At 41.2% G+C, this 21,027-nt stretch overlaps 1 long non-coding RNA gene across 8 annotated transcripts in view; it reads left to right on the top strand.

Moving 5' to 3' along the window:
• The window catches only part of LOC102400625, a 57,897-nt gene that overhangs the window by 22,343 nt on the left and 14,527 nt on the right, over positions 1-21,027 (top strand). The window contains exon 4 of one of the 8 annotated variants that reach the window (XR_006639828.1): positions 20,424-20,499. The exons of 6 other annotated variants lie outside the window; for them this stretch is intronic. This is a non-coding gene — a long non-coding RNA (uncharacterized LOC102400625). Of the gene's footprint in view, positions 1-20,423; positions 20,600-21,027 lie in introns of those variants that run through there. One more of the 8 variants, XR_006639825.1, reaches the window with a different exon arrangement.

Below are 21,027 nucleotides of genomic sequence, written 5' to 3' on the forward strand. Positions count from 1 at the left end.
TACATATACCATTGTTCCAGAGTCTCCCAGGTGGCTTTGGAAAGATAGACACTCCCCCCAAATGGTGTATTATTGAAAAACACTAAATTTGAATTTTAGTCTAGTTTCATCTGCTAACATTTCTGGGAATTGGAGTGTCATTTTCAAAATGAAATGGTATCTCCCTTCATATAATGATTCAACTAGCATTTCATGCTTAAGAAAAGAAATATACATGCTCTTGGAAACACACTGAATCTTGAATTCTCAGGACAGTAAACAAGGAAATAAATAAAGCAGAAAGAGCCACCATGAGTAGGGTGATGAGCAGCGGGAAACCTCTCCTGGGCACAGGCTTTGTGCATAGCACTCACGTATGTCTGCATGCTATTTATAGGTCTTTTCCACTTCCTTCCGATTCTTGGCCAGATTCCAGAGAGTTAAATTGATCTTCAGTTAAGAGATTTTTCACACTTTTGTACAGCTTCAGGTCTTAGACACCGCCTTCAAAATGCTTATACTTATACTTTTAACATAGCAGCTTAAATTCAACATGGTAAACATTTTATTCTATTTCTTTTTTCCCTTTCTCTCTGCCTTACTTCTTCCCTTCTGTGTTGATCCGTCTGCTCAGGCTGCTATAACAAGACACCAGAGAGTGGGTGGCTTAAACAACAGACATCGATTTCTCACACTTCTGGAGGATAGGAAGTCCTAGGTCAAGGTGGTGGCAGATTCAGCACCTGGCAAGAGCCCTCTTCCTGCTTGCAGACATCTTCCTTCTTTCTGTGGTTTCTCAATGAGAAGGAATTGGGGAGAAAGAAAGAGAAAGAGAGACTGAACTCTGGTCTCTTTTCCTCTTTTTATAAGGACAGTGAGCCCATCCTGGAAGTACTATTTTCATGACCATATTTGGTGTTTAGTCACTAAGTCGCATCCAACTCTTTGTGATCGCATGGACTGTAGCCCTCCAGATTCCTCTGTCCATGGGATTTCCCAGGCAAGGATACTGGAGTGGGTTGCCATTTCCTTCTTCAGGAGATATTCCTGACCTAGGGGTCAAACCCACATATCCTGCGTTGGCAGGTATAGTCTTTATTACTGAGCAGCCAGGGAAGCCCTTCATGACCATATCTAAACTAATTACCTAAAAAAAATTCTACAACCTAAAAGTTGAGAATTACATGTTGAGTGTGTGCATGCTAAGTTGCTTCAGTCGTGTCTGACCCTTTGCAACTCTGTGGACTGTAGCCTGCCAGGCTTCTCTGCCCAGGGGATTCTCCAGGCAAGAATACTGGAGAGGATAGCCATGCCCTCCTCAGGGGACCTTCTAGACCCAGGGATCAAACCCACATCTCCTGGGGCTCCTGCATTTCAGGTGGATTCTTTACCTCTGAGCCACCAGGGAAGCCCTGAAGTACATGTTTTTGGCAGACAAACCTGAGGACTTGAGTCCAGGATGCAGTCTCTCAAAGAAACTGCTCTGAAGAGGTGAGAGAGGAGCCAGGATATATAGACAGACATTTTGGCCACAGAGAGGGTGTAGGAACATCAGAAGATTATTGTTAATTAAAACTAGACTTCAAAAGTTAATGAATTTAGCACTTTTCTATGTATGGGAAGATGCAAAATTCTGGGCTCATTGAAATCACTCCTTTGATGTACATCTCAGCTCTCTGGGTCCAGTATCCTGTGCCATCTCATTCTGTCTTGTCTGGCTGGATTGTTGGGGGATTGGCTACAGGGGCTGATGGCTCGATGAGGGGTGTCCTGTTTCTATTTCAAGTTTCTTCTGGGCAGCTGTCATGTGATGGTTTGAGGGCTATAGCATCAGCATCCTTTGTCTACTCAATGACAGGAAGCATTTTTTCACTGACACCTTGTGAAGACTCTGCCTCCAAATACCATTGCACTGGAGATTAAGGAATCAACATATATATTTGAGGCTGACATAGACATTCAGCCCACACATCCTCCTTTCATTTATTCTCCTTCTTTCCTTTAAAAAATATTTATTGCTTTTCATGTTGTTGGGGTTTTAATCTAGGCCCTGGAATTATAAGGATCATTTTAAGACACACTGCAGAAGCTTTCCTCAAAGAGTCCCCAAACTAAGAGAAGGACAGTGATTCTATGAAGCTGTTGCGCTGGCAGATAGAAGCACCATCAGAATACATTAAAGAGAGAAAGTATTTCTATGGTGTTTATAAGAAGGAAACTGATTTGTGAGTTTAGAAGTAAAGGTAAGGATTCTAGACAGTCAAAGGAAGAAAGACTCTCTAGACAGGAAATACAGCATTAAGCAAAAATGCAGACACATGAACTTGCATGATTGACACCTCCAGGAAACACAGAGCTGACCAGAGGGCTTTGACGAGAGACAGAAGTAGGGAGATGAAGCAAGAGAAAAAATTGAGATGATAAGTTGGGAGTAGTTTGTCAAGGAAATTCACCAATGCCTTGCAATTTTTATATGAAGGTCATAGATAGTGCTTGGAGAAAAGTCCTATTTGGAAACCTAAGAAGATCTGAAATTAAAGAGTTCTTCCAGTCAATGGTGAAAACAGCCTCTATCCTGATTACCCTTGCCCCCCACAGCACCTGCCAGGCCTTGACCTTTGTTAACAAGCTGACAGCAACTCCTATAATCTCTCCTCTCACACAGAAATGTCCCCCCAGCATCTCATCACTAAGCCATCTATCAGCTCCCCTATCAGTCTATAGTCAGCCTCTCCTCACCTATCAGCTAAATAGAGATGTTTCTCTTCCTTGATTTTCAGAGTAGGGGAAGTCCTGCTACTGCTAAGAGACCAGAGATGCCTGGAAATCAAGGTATAGCAACATTGGTGAGAGTAATTCTCAATTTGGAGTCTCTTGACATTTGCATTAGAAATCGTGTTCAAGCTTTCCCTTTGTGTTTGCTCTCTTAACTCCTGTTGTATGAAATTAGGTAATGATTATTCCTTTTAAAATTGCTAATAGTGATACAGACCCTGAAGAACATAAGCCAGAATATGGCTGTGTACTAAAACATTTTCCCATCTTCAATGTAGAATTTCTTCACATACACATGCACATAAATACATATATGTGTACTTATATACACACACATATATATACACACACATACATATATGATATTTTTTAACATATATGTTTAGCTTTCTTTTGCACTCTAATACATATGCCAAGAGGCTTATATAGTCACATATTTTTTACACAATTCCCCTCCTTCTAAGAATTTGCCCTAAGAAAGTAACTAGAGTGTAGTCAAAGTTCCATTATTCAACAAACATTACTGAAAGTAGGGTGTCAACTTAAAAATATTCACAATGTAGAAGTTGAGTTATGTTTTATTCAGTGGTAATTTTTAGGTCTTCAAGCCCCGAAGGCAGCATCTCAAGTAACCCCGAAAGAACCGCTCTGAGGAGAGGAGGAAGGGAACCAGATTACATAGAAGTTTTTCAGCAAGGGGCAGGTAGTTTGAAAGTCAAAAGATTATTGTAAATGAAAGGAAAACCAGGTATCTCAAGTTAAAGAATTAAGAGCTTTTGTATGTATGGAAAGATGCAAGAGTCTGGGCTCACTGAAATCATTCCTTTGATATACACCTCACATATCTGGGGCCAGTATCCTGTGCTTTAACATTCTGAGTTTCCTCAGGGCCCACCAGGGAGGGAGTGGCTGCAGTCTGATGTTTGCTTAATGGCAGGTATTCTTTCCTTCCTGAGTTCCTCAAGGCTCACCAGCTCACCATTGGTTGTTGCAATCACTGATGACATGACATCCTTTGTTTACTGATAATATTACTGATAATAATTACAGAAAATATTTCATTTCTCAAGGGATAGCTGAAAAGCATCTTAAATTTCTATCTATTGGGGAGTCATTGAATTGATTACCCTGTAGCTACTAAAAATTATGGTTTGGGAAAATGGTGACAACATAATTTTAAATAAAAAAGTGAGAAACAGTAGCGTATGCAATATTTATAATAAGCACAACAAAATGCTGGAGGGGAAGATGCCAGAATCTTAGCAGAAGTTCTATCCTGGTAGGATGTCATATGTGACTTTTATTGGACAATGAGGCACTAGATCAGTCGAAGGAAGGATCAGGGCCAGGTATGTTGTGTGTAGGAGCTGGTTACGTTATAGTTCAAGATTAAAACTATGAACAGAAAAGACTATGAGGGCATACGTTTAGAAAAGTTCAGACTGAAGGACATAGTAGCAGCTTGATAGCCTGCAGAAGAGGAGGAAGACACACAGTTACTCAGGATACTGACAAGAAGGGGGAAATCCATAAATAGATATATATTCCTAAAGCCTTCCAAGGAGACAGGGCTAATAAAGAAAATCAGTGATGCTAAAAGACTGAAATTTTAACTGCACTTGACTCATATGAGTTTTAGCCCAAAGTTTTCATCCCTTATTTTTGCCACTTTTGAGAAAGATTCCATTTCTGCAGTTACATCCTGTTAGACTCTTGTGGAATAGTGATATTCTCTCATGGAAGAAACGTTCTGACTTTGTGGTGGCTACTACAGGAGAGAAGAGTTGGAAAAATTATTTTTAAAATGATTTTTGCCTTTTCTTTTTGGATAGTTTTCATGGTTTAAAAAATAGCTAGAGAATTAAAATAATGGAATTTAAGTTTTGTTGTTACTGTGAGCTGAGAGTCAAGTTTTGTTGAAAAAAATTAAAGGGACAATTCGGATGTGAATCTCATGTTTATTGTTTTAAAAGTTCTGTGCTAATACTGAAAGAATGTATTTCTGGTGGGAAGTGATATATTTCCATGACTTCAGGGAGCTTGACTTCTGTCCTAAAAATAGATTTCCTTAGCTATTATAAACAAAACACCTTAAACAATAAAAATAAGATACAGTCCAAAAAATCCATAGCAAACATAGCATTGTTTTATATCCTTATCATTTAAAGACTTCAGATCTACAAGGAAAAATGTGCATTCCCTTCACCCCCAAAAAGTGTAAGTACAAAACGGCAGCTTACAAGAGAAGATTTACAAATCAGAAGTAAATATGAAATAAAAATATTAATCCTAGTATTGTAACATAAGATTTGCTTCTAGTAAGTAAAGAGAATGTGCTGTGGAGTTTTGTTGTAATTATTACATGTAATTTGATGTTAGTGAGTAGGAACTGTCTGATAACCTGCTGGTAAGGGAAATTGCTGCAACCTGTCTGCAGGACAAGCTAAAATTGGTCCTAGGCCTTATACAGATGACACAGAAAGTGAAGAGGAACTAAAAAGCCTCTTGATGAAAGTGAAAGAAGAGAGTGAAAAAGTTGGCTTAAAGCTCAACATTCAGAAAACAAAGATCATGGCATCTGGTCCCATCACTTCATGGCAAATAGATGGGGAAACAGTGGAAACAGTGTCAGACTTTATTTTTTGGGGCTCCAAAATCCCTGCAGATGGTGATTGGAGCCATTAAATTAAAAGACGCTTACTCCTTTACCAACCTAGATAGCATATTCAAAAGCAGAGACATTATTTTGCCAACAAAGATCCATCTAGTCAAGACTATAGTTTTTCCAGTGGTCATGTATGGATGCAAGAGTTGGACTATAAAGAAAACTGGGCAGCAAAGAATTGATGTTTTGAACTGTGGTGTTGGAGAGGACTCTTGAGAGTCCTTTGGACTGCAAGGAAATCCAACCAGTCCATTCTGAAGGAGATCAGTCCTGGGTGTTCATTGGAAGGACTGATGCTGAAGCTGAAACTCCAATACTTTGGCCACCTCATGCGAAGAGTTGACTCATTGGAAAAGACTCTGATGCTGGGAGGGATTGGGGGCAGGAGGAGAAGGGGATGACAGAGGATGAGATGGCTGGATGGCATCACCGACTCGATGAACATGAGTTTGAGTAAACTCCGGAAGTTGGTGATGGACAGGGAGGCCTGGTATGCTACGATTCATGGGGTCACAAAGTCGGACACAACTGAGTGACTGAACTGAACTGAACTGAACTGAAGCCTTTAAATTAGTCATTTAATCCTTCCAATTTGTTATTTGCGAAAGCCTAAATATATGCCTATATCAGTGTATGCAGTTGCTCAGAGCAGCATTCTTGTGAATAGAAAATAAACAAGATAATTGAAAAGACAAATAATGGAAAAATATTTAGATTAATTATGGTTAATCCATTTGATGGAGTTCTCGCTAGTCACTAAAAGTCAGATTTTTCAAAGATTGATGACATATGAGCTTGTCCAAAATAATAAGTGAAAAGAAAAAAAGCTAAGTATATACTATATCTCAGCAATGTTTATAAATCTGTGTGCACAAAAAATACTAGAGACAATGAAAAGTAAAAGTGAAAGTTGTTCAAACATGTCCTACTCTGCCACCCCATGGACTGTGGCCCACCAGGCTCCTCTGTCCATGGGATTCTCCAGGCAAGAATACTGGCGTGGGTAGCCATTCTCTTGTCAAGGGAATCTTCCCAACCTAGGGATCCTGTACTGCAGGCAGATTCTTTACTGTCTGAGCCACCAGGGAAACCGAAATATTGAAAACAATTATGTCTGCTGCATGCTTTAATCTTCCTTCCAAGTTTTCCTCCCTGATTATCTTTCTTTCTCTTCTACATTTTGCTCCCATATTTTCCAAAGTTTCTACAGGGAATCTGTATTATAGCACACTTCAATTAAAACCTGTTATTTAAAAACAAAATGTTATTTCTGGGAGTATAGAAAGTTCAACTTGGTGATGCATTACCACCCACAGACACTGAAACTGTAGAAGGACATTACCTGTTTATCACGGTCCCTGAATCTCTCAATGCTTAACATCCTTGACCTTGAGGGAACCCAGAAGAATGAAGCATTTTGCCCAAGGTCATGTGGCAAGTTTGTAGTGTCAGCAATAAACAAAGGCAGAGTCTACATAAAATCCTAAGGACAGGTTGTAATGCATTATTGCAATAGGGAAACGAATCCAGCGTGAACTGAACTTGACCTCCATATGTACCATGGCGTCTGAGCATGTAAAAGGCAGGAGAGGGGAGGGAATGGAATCAGTTCAGTTCAGTACAGTTCAGTCGCTCAGTCGTGTCCGACTCTTTGTGACCCCATGAATTGCAGCACGCCAGGCCTCCCTGTCCATCACCAACTCCCGGAGTTCACTCAGACTCATGTCCATCGAGTCAGTGATGCCATCCAGCCATCTTATCCTCTGTCATCCCCTTCTCCTCCTGCCCCCAATCCCTCCCAGCATCATAGTCTTTTCCAGTGAGTCAACACTTTGCATGAGGTGGCCAAAGTACTGGAGTTTCAGCTTTGGCATCATTCCTTCCAAAGAAATCCCAGGGCTGATCTCCTTCAGAATGGACTGGTTGGATCTCTTTGCAGTCCAAGGGACTCTCAAGAGTCTTCTCCAACACCACAGTTCAAAAGCATCAATTCTTCAGCACTCAGCTTTCTTCACAGTCCAACTCTCACATCCATACATGACCACTGGAAAAACCATAGCCTTGACTAGATGCATCTTTGTTGGCAAAGTAATATCTCTGCTTTTCAATATGCTATCTAGGTTGGTCATAACTTTTCTTCCAAGGAATAAGCGTCTTTTAATTTCATGGCTGCAGTCACCATCTGCAGTGATTTTGGAGCCCAAAAAAATAAAGTCTGACACTGTTTCCAATGTTTCCCAATCCATTTCCCATGAAGTGATGGGACCTTATGCCATGATCTTCGTTTTCTGAATGTTGAGTTTTAAGCCAACTTTTTCACTCTCCTCTTTCACCTTCATCAAGAGGCTTTTTAGTTCCTCTTCACTTTCTGCTATAAGGGTGGTGTCATCTGCATATCTGAGTTTATTGATACTTCTCCCGGCAATCTTGATTCCAGCTTGTGCTTCAGATTCCAGCTTCTGCTTCATCCAGCCCAGCGTTTCTCATGATGTACTCTGCATATAAGTTAAATAAGCAGGGTGACAATATACAGCCTTGATGTACTCCTTTTCCTATTTGGAACCAGTCTGTTGTTCCATGTCCAGTTCGAACTGTTGTTTCCTGACCTGCATACAAATTTCTCAAGAGGCAGGTCAGGTGGTCTGGTATTCCCATCTCTTTCATAATTTTCTGCAGTTTATTGTGATCCACACAGTCAAAGGCTTTGGCATAGTCAATAAAGCAGAAATAGATGTTTTTCTGAAACTCTCTTGCTTTTTCCATGATCCAGCGGATGTTGGCAATTTGGTCTCTGATTCCTCTTCCTTTTCTAAAACCAGCTTGAACATCTGGAAGTTCACAGTTCACGTATTGCTGAAGCCTGGCTTGGAGAAATTTGAGCATTACTTTACTAGCATGTGAGATGAGTGCAGTTGTGTGGTAGTTTGAGCATTCTTTGGCATTGCCTTTCTTTAGGATTGGAATAAGAAGGCTCAATAGAAGCAGAAAGGCAAAATTCACAAAAAGCAAAAAGGAACACAAAGGTGCATGTGAAACCCATCAGGGTTTGCTAACTGGTACTTTCCTGGTGGGTGCTCATGGAAGATAGGTCTCCCCTACCTCCCATAGAGTCTGGATTTGGGGGTCCTAACTCTTAACACTAACTACTAGACTATTCAGGTATGACCTAAATCAAATCCCTTATGATTATACAGTGGAAGTGAGAAATAGATTTAAGGGACTAGATCTGATAGACAGAGTGCCTGATGAACTATGGAATGAGGTTCGTGACATTGTACAGGAGACAGGGATCAAGATCATCCATCCCCAAGAAAAAGAAATGCAAAAAGGTGAAATGGCTGTCTGAGGAGGCCTTACAAATAGCTGAGAAAGGAAGAGAAGCAAAAAGCAAAGAAGAGGAAAGTATACCATTTGAATGCAGAATTCCAAAGAATAACAAGAAGAGATAAGAAAGCCTTCCTCAGCAATCAATACAAAGAAATAGAAGAAAACAATAGAATGGGAAAGACTAGAGGTCTCTTCAAGAAAATTAGAGACACCAAGGGAACATTTCATGCAAAGATGGGCTCGATAAAGGACAGAAATGGTATGGACCTAACAGAAGCAGAAAATATTAAGAAGAGGTGGCAAGAATACACAGAAGAACTGTACATAAAATATCTTCATGACCCAGATAATCACGATGGTGTGATCACTCACATAGAGTCAGACATCCTGGAATGTGAAGTCAAGTGGGCCTTAGAAAGTATCACTATGAACAAAGCTAGTGGAGGTGATGGAATTCCAGTTGAGCTATTTCAAATCCTGGAAGATGATGCTGTGAAAGTGCTGCACTCAATATGCCAGCAAATTTGGAAAACTCAGCAGTGGCCACAGGACTGGAAAAGGTCAGTTTTCATTCCAATCCCAAAGAAAGCCAATGCCAAAGAATGATCAAACTATTGCACAATTGTACTCATCTCACACACCAGTAAGTAATGCTCAAAATTCTTCAAGCCAGGCTTCAGCTACATGAACCATGAACTTTCAGATGTTCAAGCTGATTTTAGAAAAGGAAGAGGAACCAGAGATCAAATTGCCAACATTTGCTGGATCATCAAAAAAGCAAGAGAGTTCCAGAAAAACATTTCTGCTTTATTGACTATGCCAAAGCCTTTGACTGTGTGGATCACAATAAACTGGAAAATTCTTCAAGACATGAGAATACCAGACCACCTGACCTGCCTCTTGAGAAACCTGTATGCAGGTCAGGAAGCAACAGTTAGAACTGGACATGGAACAACAAACTGGTTCCAAATAGGAAAAGGAGTATGTCAAGGCTGTATATTGTCACCCTGCTTATTTAACTTATATGCAGAGTACATCATGAGAAATGCTGGGCTGGATGTAGCACACGCTGGAATCAAGATTGCCAGGAGAAATATCAACAACCTCAGATATGCAGATGACACCACCCTTATGGCAGAAAGTGAAGAACTAAAGAGCCTCTTGATGAAAGTGAAAGAGGAAAGTGCGCTTAAAGCTCAACATTCAGAAAAATAAGATCATAGCATATGGTCCTATCACTTCTTTGCAAAATGATTGGGAAACAGTGGAAACAGTGGCTGATTTTATTTTTGGGGGCTCCAACATCACTGCAGATGGTGATTGCAGCCATGAAATTAAAAGATGCTTACTCCTTGGAAGGAAAGTTATGACCAACCTAGATAGCATATTGAAAAGCTGAGACATTACTTTTTCAACAAAGGTCCATCTAGTCAAGGCTATGGTTTTCCCAGTGGTCATGTATGGATGTGAGAGTTGGACTGTGAAGAAAGCTGAGCTCCGAAAAATTGATGTTTTGAACTATGGTGTTGGAGAAGCCTCTTGAGAGTCCCTTGGACTGCAAAGAGATCCAACCAGTCCATCCTAAAGGAGATCAGTCCTGGGTGTTCATTGGAAGGACTGTAGTTGAAGCTGAAACTCCAATATTTTGGCCACCTGATGCAAAGAGCTGACTCATTGTAAAAGACCTTGATCCTGGGAAAGATTGAGGGCTGGAGGAGGAGGGGATGACAGAGAATGAGATGGTTGGATGGTATCACCAAGTCAATGGACATGAGTTTGGGTGAACTCTGGGAGTTGGTGGTGGACAGGGAGGCCTGGCGTGCTGCAGTTCATGTGATCCCAAAGAGTCAGACATGACTGAGCGACTGAATTGACCTGAACTGAACTCCAGGTATGGCTAAAATACACAGTCAGTTCTTTCAGCGGCCTTGAGATTTCTCAGGAAGGCACTTTAAGGGAGCTGGTATCATCCTATGGATCTAGCTTTGAGTCATGAGAAACAATATCAGTATTGTTCAAGTCTGCTTAGGCCAAGGTTGAGATCTAGAGGCTGAGCCCAGTAGTAGGTTTGGAGGAGCCTAGCTGAAGTTTTGGCAAGGAGAGAGTCTTTGTTGAGTAACAAGACCCAAGACTCTCTGGCCCATATTCCAATACTTTCAGGATTACGATTGTTGCATATCAAGGACTTTCTGACCTGCATGAGAAGTTCAACCAGAACTGAAAGGAGGAGAAGAATGACTGAATAAGGAAATTAACAAGAAAGAAAATATTAGCCTTTGATTAGAATCTCTCCCTGCCCCAACTCCTGCCCCTACCTCCCATTTTATTGGATCTTGGTTAAAATGCTCAGAACTCATCTTCTTATTGAAAGAAGTATTCCCACCTGTTCTGTGGGATTAATGATTGAGCCTAAGTATTTCATGGGTTGGATAAATTATGCCCAGGAAACTCCTCTATTGTCAGGTGGATACTTTGAGCCACCTGGAAAGCCCTTGCCTGGGAATCTCATCACCTAATTTCTTAATAAGTTAGCAGTGTAAGCATATGCTTTCCCTGTAACTAGTTCTGGTGGGGGGAGTGGCAGTCACTGTCTCACATAGCTGACCACTGAGATGCTTTCTTGGATACTGATTTCCTCAGCTCACCATGAGCAACTGTTGTTTGTTACTGTTGAGTCTCTAGGTCATGCCTGACTCTTTTGTGATCCAGGCTCCTCATCCGTGGGATTTCCCAGGCAAGAATCCTGGAGCAGGTTGCGATTTCCTTCCCCAGAGGATCTTCCCAACCCAGAGGATCCAACTTGTGTCTCCTGCTTTGCAGACAGATTCTTTACCACTGAGCCACCTGGGAAGCCAATGAGCAACTATATTACCCATTAATCTTCTGTTGGTCAAGACCCTGAAAACAAGTGGTGGCCGTGGAGCTGTTTTGTGTTTTCAAAACCTGGTGTTTAGAGAACTTTCTGGAACTTGTAAGATCTGGAAGAAAGCCAGCATTGCCTTTATAAATACAGTATTTTTCCAATCCCGTTACTTAAGATTTAGTCATTATTGACAGATTTCTTCTTTGCTTTCATCCTCTTTTTCTTCTTTTCTCCTTATTTTTTCCCTTCTTTCTCTCCCTTCCTTCCTTCCCTCTTTCCCTTCCTCCTTTCTCCTTCAACTTTACAACTCAGTAAACATTTTATCATTGGTTCCCGACCCACTGATTGTCAAACCAGCAAACTGCCAACCTGTGAAATCAGAATGCACGTTAAAACTGCTGTTAGCCAGGGGCTGTCAGTTGTGAGGTAGCTGTCTTTGTGGTCAATGTGGGGTCAAAGCTGTGTGCACCGTCATGATTTCAGTCTATGGATATGATATTACATTCCACATGCTGCGTTTAACTGCCTTGAAAAATATCTTCAAGGAGATTATGTTATAATTCAGTAATTTTTTTAAAAAGCCATTTGAGTGTACAAAAAGAGAAATAGAAATGTAAGGCATTATTTTGATATTTGTGAAGTAAATAGTCTTCACTGAAGAATGACCTACCAGCGTCAAAGCTTGCAAAATGGTGTCACAGCTTGGAACAAAATGTCACAGACAGTGGTGACTTACCCTTGCTATAAATGTTGGCTTACAGTTGTTTTGAGTTCTCTGGATGGAAAAGCAGCCATTATTGTGCTGGTTCAGAAAGGGATTAAAAAACAGGTTTTAGAAACCAAAACAAACCAACAAAGAGCAGCAATGACAAAAAACCCTGGATTCAAATCCTGACTCCTGATGAAAGATTTGTTTGTGCTGAAACTCAGTTTTCTCTGCTAACAGAGAAATTTAACATAACCCAGCAGGGTTATAAAAATAAATGCAATAGAGGCCAAGCAATGAAATGGATTTAGCTGCAAAGTGTTATTCAAACATAGGCACGTTGCAGAGCTGACTGTTTACGTGTCTGTTTCCTGGTTGTCTGTTGTCCAGAAACTGAACTAACTTCCAGGTGGTGCTAGTGATAAAGAACTCGCCAGCAGTGCATGAGACTTAAGAGATGTGGATTCGATCCCTGGGTAGGGAAGACCCACTGGAGAAGGGCATGGCAACCCACTCCAGGACTCTTGCCTGGGAAATCCTATGGATAGGGAGCCTAGCAGCCTACAATCCATGACTCTTTGTGTCTGACTCACAGAGTCAGACACAACTTAAAAACTTAACAGCAGCAAACAGCAAACATTGTCCATAGAGGTAGAAAGAACGAAAGATGAGGACCAAATGCTTAGAACCCCAGACGAATACGTCTTTAAAATTTTTACTTTAAAAAAGATGTAAATAAATGCAGAAAAATATGCAAGTCCTAGCAGTTCGATGAATTTTCACAAGGTCAGCTAGATAGGAAACAAACATTGGAAGTAGCCAAAAGCCCCTTGTGCCACCTCCCAGACACCATTAAAAGAATCACTGTCTGACTTCTCACATCATAGATTCACATTTCTCATCTATGTCTACTGTGTTACTTCAGTACTTAAAAACCAAAGCTCAAGGTGTAAAACCAGGAGCTGTGTTTCATGTGGCAAGAGGTCACGGTCCCTGGCATTAAACCCTCAATGCCGTGAGTAGAAAACAGATCTGAATTTGCCTTACAGATGTACTATTTCCTAACTGTGATTTGAGGAATGCCAGTTTTTCTCCCGAATCTCTAGTTTCCTCGTTAGCAAAGTGGAAAGAGATGCTGAATTCACGATGTTGTTGTCAAACTAAGTGAGACGGTATCTAAACAGATGCTCAGTCAGGGTCTGGTGCTAGTTACGTATTGGTTGGTGGGGGTCTGGGGAAAATGTGTGAGTAACAGTGAGAATGAAAAGATGGCCTATTTGATGAGATGGAGTCCTGGATCTTTGCAGCCTGATAAAGGAAGCTTCACCAAGGCCCTAGGGGGTGCTGCCTGTGATTGGAAGAGAGTGGAACAGAGAAGCACTCAGCTTTTTGCCCAGCACTACCTCTAACATGCTGGGTGACCTCTCACCCATCCCCTTCCTTCTGGAGCCTCAGTTTCTTCTCCCATGTAATTTATGGATGCTATAATAAGTTTTTCCCACTACGAGTCTCACTCAAAAACACTGCCAATCTATACTTAGCCAACTTGGAAAAGCATAGAATAAAAATAAACAGTAATTGCAGTGCCCAAACGTACAGACAAACTGAAATACATTTGGGGAGTGTAAAAAGGTGTAGAAAGAACTCAAAACCATCCCATCTAAGGATGATAATTCTGCATAGGTTAAATGTCGCTGCAATTCTCCAGGCCAGGCTTCAGCAATACATGAACTATGAACTTCCAGATGTTCAAGCTGGTTTTAGAAAAGGAAGAGGAACCAGAGATCAAATTGCCAACATCTACTGGGTCATCGAAAAAGCAAGAGAGTTCCAGAAAAACATCTATTTCTGCTTTATTGACTATGCCAAAGCCTTTGACTGTGTGGATCACAATAAACTGTGGAAAATTCTGTAAGAGATGGGAATACCAGACCACCTGACCTGCCTCTTGAGAAACCTGTATGCAGGTCAGGAAGCAACAGTTAGAACTGGACATGGAACAACAGACTGGTTCCAAATAGGAAAAGGAGTATGTCAAGGCTGTATATTGTCACCCTGCTCATTTAACTTACATGCAGAGTACATCATGAGAAATGCTGGGCTGGATGAAGCACAAGCTGGAATCTGAAGCACAAGCTGGAATCAAGATTGCCAGGAGAAATATCAGTAACCTCAGATATGCAGATGACACCACCCCTATGGCAGAAAGTGAAGAAGAACTAAAGAACCTCTTAATGAAAATGAAAGAGGAGAGTGAAAAAGTTGGCTTAAAGCTCAACATTCAGAAAACGAAGATCATAGCATCCAGTCCCATCACTTCATGGGAAATAGATGGGGAAACAGCGGAAACAGTGGTTGACTTTATATTTTGGGGCTCCAAAATCACAGCAGATGGTGACTGCAGCCATGAAATGAAAAGACGCTTACTCCTTGGAAGGAAAGTTATGACCAACCTAGACAGCATTTTAAAAAGCAGAGACGTTACTTTGTCAACAAAGGTCCATCTAGTCAAGGCTATGGTTTTTCCAGTAGTCATATATGGATGTGAGTGTTGGACTGGGAAGAAACCTGAGCACCAAAGAATTGATGCTTTTGAACTGTGGTGTTGGAGAAGACTCTTGAGAGTCTCTTGGACTGCAAAGAGATCCAACAAGTCCATCATAAAGGAGATCAGTCCTGGGTGTTCATTGGAAGGACTAATGTGGAAGCTGAAACTCCAATACTTTGGCCACCTGATGTGAAGAGCTGACTCATTTGAAAAGACCCTGATGTTGGGAAAGATTGAAGGCAGGAGGAGAAGGGGACGACAGATGATGAGATAGCTAGATGGCATCACCAACTCAATAGACATGAGTCTGGGTGAACTCCAGGAGTTGGTGATGGACAGGGAGGCCTGTCATACTGTGGTTCATGGGGTTGTAAAGAGTTGGACCTGACTGAGTGACTGAACTGAACTGAATAGACCCAGACACACCCACAAGGACACCATGTAGTAAAGATAAAAGAATTTTCTGTGTGATGCTATGTGTTGACACCAAATGCAGATGACTAATCTGGAGAGATATAAAGAATGGCTCTGTCTAAGGTATGTACGTGTGCTCAGTCATGTCCGACTCTGAGACCCCATGTACTGTAGCCTATCAGGCTCCTCTGTATATGGGATTCTCCAGGCAAGAACACTGGATTGGGTTGCCATTTCCTCCTCCAAGTCTAAAGTATGACCTTCCTAATACTTATAGACAGGCAGTTCCAGGAGGCAGTGCCTGTCTTGACATCAGGGGGCTGCAAACCAACTGTTTATATGTTATATTTAGTGGAGACAAGCCTTCCAGCCCTGAGACTGTGAGTCTAAGACCTTGGTGGGAAAGAGCTCAAATCAACGAAATACCCACCAAATCATCTACGAATTATTCCAAAATCATCCAGAAGGCATTCATGTGTGATGCAAAGATTTAAAATTATTTTCATACTTAGAATTTGAATTAGCATTCATAGGCAGAAGGTTATTAGAAATTATTAACTCTACTTCCAAAAAAAAGTATAGTCTTTATATATATATATATATATATATATATATATATATATATATATATAAAGACTCTCAGTCCATGGAATTTTCCAAGCAAGAGTACTGGAGTGGGTTGCCATTTCCTTCTCCAGGGGATCTTCCCAACCCAGGGACTGAACCCGGGTCTCCCGCACTGCAGGCAGATGCTTTACTGTCTGAGCCACCAGGGAAGTCTATATATATATCAGTTCAGTTCAGTTCAGTTGCTCAGTCGTGTCCGACTCTTTGCGACCCCATGAATCGCAGCACGCCAGGCCTCCCTGTCCATCACCAACTCCCGGAGTTCACTGAGACTCACCTCTGAGTCAGTGATGCCATCCAGCCATCTCATCCTCTGGCTCCCCTTCTCCTCCTGCCCCCAATCCCTCCCAGCATCAGAGTCTTTTCCAATGAGTCAATTCTTCGCATGAGGTGCCCAAAGTACTGGAGTTTCAGCTTCAGCATCATTTCTTCCAAAGAAATCCCAGGGCTGATCTCCTTCAGAATGGACTGGTTGGATTTCCTTGCAGTCCAAGGGACTCTCAAGAGTCTTCTCCAACACCACACTTCAAAAGCATCAATTCTTCGGCACTCAGCCTTCTTCACAGACCAACTCTCCCATCCATACATGACCACAGGAAAAACCATAGCCTTGACTAGACAAACCTTTGTTGGCAAAGTAATGTTTCTGCTTTTGAATATGCTGTCTAGGTTGGTCATAACTTTCCTTCCAAGGAGTAAGCGTCTTTTGATTTCATGGCTGCAGTCACCATCTGCAGTGATTTTGGAGCCCCAAAAAATAAAGTCTGACATGGTTTCCACTGTTTCCCCATCTATTTCCCATGAAGTGATGGGACCAGATGCCATGATCTTCTTTTTCTGAATGTTCAGCTTTAAGCCAACTTTTTCACTCTCCACCTTCACTTTCATCAAGAGACTTTTTAGTTCCTCTTCACTTTCTGCCATAAGGGTGGTGTCAACAGTTCTAACTGTTGCTTACTGACCTGCATACAGATTTCTCAAGAGGCAGAACAGGTGGTCTGGTATTCCCATCTCTTACAGAATTTTCCACAGTTTATTGTGATCCACACAGTCAAAGGCTTTGGCATAGTCAATAAAGCAGAAATAGATGTTTTTCTGGAACTCTCTTGCTTTTTCCATGATCCAGCAGATGTTGGCAATTTGATCTCTGGTTCCTCTTCCTTTTCTAAAACCAGCTTGAACATCAGGAAGTTCATGGTTCACATATTGCTGAAGCCTGGCTTGGAGAATTTTGAGCATTACTTTACTAGTGTGTGAGATGAGTGCAATTGTGCGGTAGTTTGAGCATTCTTTGGAATTGCCTTTCTTTGGGATTGGAATGAAAACTGACCTTTTCCAGTCCTGTGGTCACTGCTGAGTTTTCCAAACTTGCTGGCATATTGAATGCAGCACTTTCATGGCATCATCTTCCAGGATTTGAATAGCTCAACTGGAATTCTATCACCTCCACTAGCTTTGTTCATAGTGATGCTTTCTAAGGCCCACTTGACTTCACATTCCAGGATGTCTGGCTCTAGGTGAGTGATCACACCATCGTGATTATCTGGGTCATAAAGATCTTTTATGTACAGTTCTTCTGTGTATTCTTGCCACCTCTTCTTAATATCTATCTTCTGCTTCTGTTAGGTCCATACCATTTCTGTCCTTTATCGAGCCCATCTTTGCATGAAATGTTCCCTTGGTATCTCTGATTTTCTTGAAGAGATCTCTAGTCTTTCCTGTTCTGTTGTTTTCCTCTATTTCTTTGCATTGATCGCTGAAGAAGGCTTTCTTATCTCTTCTTGCTATTCTTTGGAACTCTACATTCAGATACTTATTTCTTTCCTTTTCTCCTTTGCTTTTCGCTTCTCTTCTTTTCACAGCTATTTGTAAGGCCTCGCCACACAGCCATTTTGCTTTTTTGCATTTCTTTTCCATGGGGATGGCCTTGATCCCTGTCTCCTGTACAATGTCACGAACCTCATTCCATAGTTCATCAGGCACTCTATCTATCAGATCTAGGCCCTTAAATCTATTTCTCACTTCCACTGTATAATCATAAGGGATTTGATTTAGGTCATACCTGAATGGTCTAGTGGTTTTCCCTATTTTCTTCAATTTAAGTCTGAATTTGGAAATAAGGAGTTCATGGTGTGAGCCACAGTCAGCTCCTGGTCTTGTTTTTGCTGACTGTGTAGAGCTTCTCCAACTTTGGCTGCAAAGAATATAATCAATCTAATTTCGGTGTTGACCATCTGGTGATGTCCATGTATAGAGTCTTCTCTTGTGTTGTTGGAAGAGGGTGTTTGCTATGACCAGTGCATTCTCTTAGCAAAACTCTATTAGCCTTTGCCCTGCTTCATTCCGTATTCCAAGGCCAAATTTGCCTGTTACTCCAGGTGTTTCTTGACTTCCTACTTTTGCATTCCAGTCCCCTATAATGAAAAGGACATCTTTTTTGGGTGTTACTTCTAAAAGGTCTTGTAGGTCTTCATAGAACCGTTCAACTTCAGCTTCTTCAGTGTTACTGGTTGAGGCACAGACTGGGATTACTGTGATATTGAATGGTTTGCCTTGGAAATGAACAGAGATCATTCTGTCATTTTTGAGATTGCATCCAAGTACTGCATTTCAGACTCTTTGGTTGACCATGATGGCCACTCCATTTCTTCTGAGGGATTCCTGCCAGCAGTAGTAGATATAATGGTCATCTGAGTTAAATTCACCCATTCCAGTCCATTTCAGTTCGCTGATTCCTAGAATGTCGACATTCACTCTTGCCATCTCCTGTTTGACCACTTCCAATTTGCCTTGATTCGTGGACCTGACATTCCAGGTTCCTATGCAATATTGCTCTTTACAGCATCGGACCTTGCTTCTATCACCAGTCACATCCACAGCTGGGTATTGTTTTTGCTTTGGCTCCATCCCTTCATTCTTTCTGGGGTTATTTCTCCACTGATCTCCAGTAGCATATTGGGCACCTACTGATCTGGGAAGTTCCTCTTTCAGTATCCTATCATTTTGCCTTTTCATACTGTTCATGGGGTTCTCAAGGCAAGAATACTGAAGTGGTTTGCCATTCCCTTCTCCAGTGGACCACATTACACAAATATATGTATATTATATATGTATATATACAAATACAGGTTTGAGGTTTGCTAAGCCACATCCTATCAGTGACACGTTAAATCCATCCTTTATCATCCTGGATCTTGATTTTCTTATTGAAAAAAACAAATAGCCATCCCATAAACTTCTGAGGATTAAATGAGATCTTAAGTGTGAAAACGTGGTAAACTGTTAAATGCCCTTTGAGGTGTGTGTATGTGTGTGTGTGTGTGTGTCTGTGTGTGTATGGGATTTCCCAGGTGGCTCAGTGGTAAAGAACCCACCTCCAAGTGCTAGAGACGCAGGAGACACAGAATCCATTCCTGGGTCAGAGGAAACGGCAACCTATTCCAGTATTCTTGTCTGGAAAATCCCATGGACAGAGGAGCCTGGCAGGCTATAGTCCACAGGGTCAAAAAGAGTCGGACACAACAGAGCAACTGAGAACACACACACGTGTGTGTGTATGTGTGTATATGTGGGTTTTTTTGTAAATATGTATACATTTTAAGGATTTATATAATGTATATAACACATACAACATATACAATTATCTATTTATCTATATATATATTTTAAAGAATTTTTTGGGAATTCCCTGGCTGTCCAGTAGTTAGAAATGGGTGCTTTCATTGCCTAGGGCCCGGCTTCAATTCCTAACCAGTGAACTAAATCCTATAAGCCTCGCAGGATGGTTAAAAAAAAAAATAAAAGAATCTTTATAACGTATTAAAGGTCAAAAAACCCCTTTGGCAGACTGGGACGATAAATTCCCTTCTCACTTCTATGCCCTAAAATGAACTAACTAGTTATGTGAATTTAAACACCATACTTTATAAGGCAAAATGACAAGAGAAATAGATGATGGATATAATACTTTTTTATTATCTTTAAAAAGAAAAACGTAAGTTTTTCCTGGGGGAGATAAGTTTTTTTTTCTTTTCCCCCTAACAATAAATTCTAAAATGGATTTACCTGCTCAGTCCTCCAGACTCTGAGGACAACCCCCATCTCTAGACTCCTTGTTTATTTCTCCGTGCACTATGCTCCCTCCATTTCACCTTGCTTTCCAACTCAAAAGATTTCCAGTAGCACCTGTTCAACAGGCCAAACATCGCAGAATCCACCCATTCTGTTACAGATCCATTCACACGTTTACTGGGAAGAACATCCCCAAGTGTCTGTTAGTGTTAGACGCTAAACATCCAAACAGGAAAGAGCAGGGAGGTCCTGGATTCCAAGGAAGAGAAACATGGACTCCAGATGTCCTACAGAGATGTAACGCATGGCCAGCCATGGGGGGTGGGCACTGAAGGACCAGGACACACAAAGTGTTCTACTACCTCCTTTTGTTTGAATTCTCTGTGTTTTGTTTTGTTTGCCATTCCACACAGCTGGACCTTAGTTTGGATCTTAATTTTCTCAACAGGGATCAAACTGCTCCACCTTCCCCATTGCAGTGGAAGTGTGACATCCTACTCACTGGACCTCCAGAGAATTCCCATGTAAATAAGCATTTTTTTAGGTCCCTTTTCTTTTCTTAAATTAATTAATTTTTAATTGAAGGATCTGTATGCAAGTCAGGAAGCAACAGTTAGAACTGGACATGGAACAACAGACTGGTTCCAAATTGGGAAAGGAGTACGTCAAGGCTGCATATTGTCACCCTGTTTATTTAACTTATATGCAGAGTACATCATGAGAAATGCTGGACTGGAAGAAGCACAAGCTGGAATCAAGATTGCCAGGAGAAATATCGATCTCCTCAGATATGCAGATGACACCACCCTTATGGCAGAAAGTGAAGAAGAACTAAAGAGCCTCTTGATGAAAGTGAAAGAGGAGGGTGAAAAAGTTGGCTTAAAGCTCAACATTCAGAAAACGAAGATCATGGCATCTGGTCCCATCACTTCATGGGAAATAGATGGGGAAACAATGGACACAGTGACAGACTTTATTTTGGCGGGCTCCAAAATCACAGCAGATGGTGACTGCAGCCATGAAATTAAAAGATGCTTGCTCCTTGGAAGAAA

The sequence above is a fragment of the Bubalus bubalis genome, chromosome 12 (assembly GCF_019923935.1).
Source record: "Bubalus bubalis isolate 160015118507 breed Murrah chromosome 12, NDDB_SH_1, whole genome shotgun sequence".
NCBI classification, from domain to species: domain Eukaryota; kingdom Metazoa; phylum Chordata; class Mammalia; order Artiodactyla; family Bovidae; genus Bubalus; species Bubalus bubalis.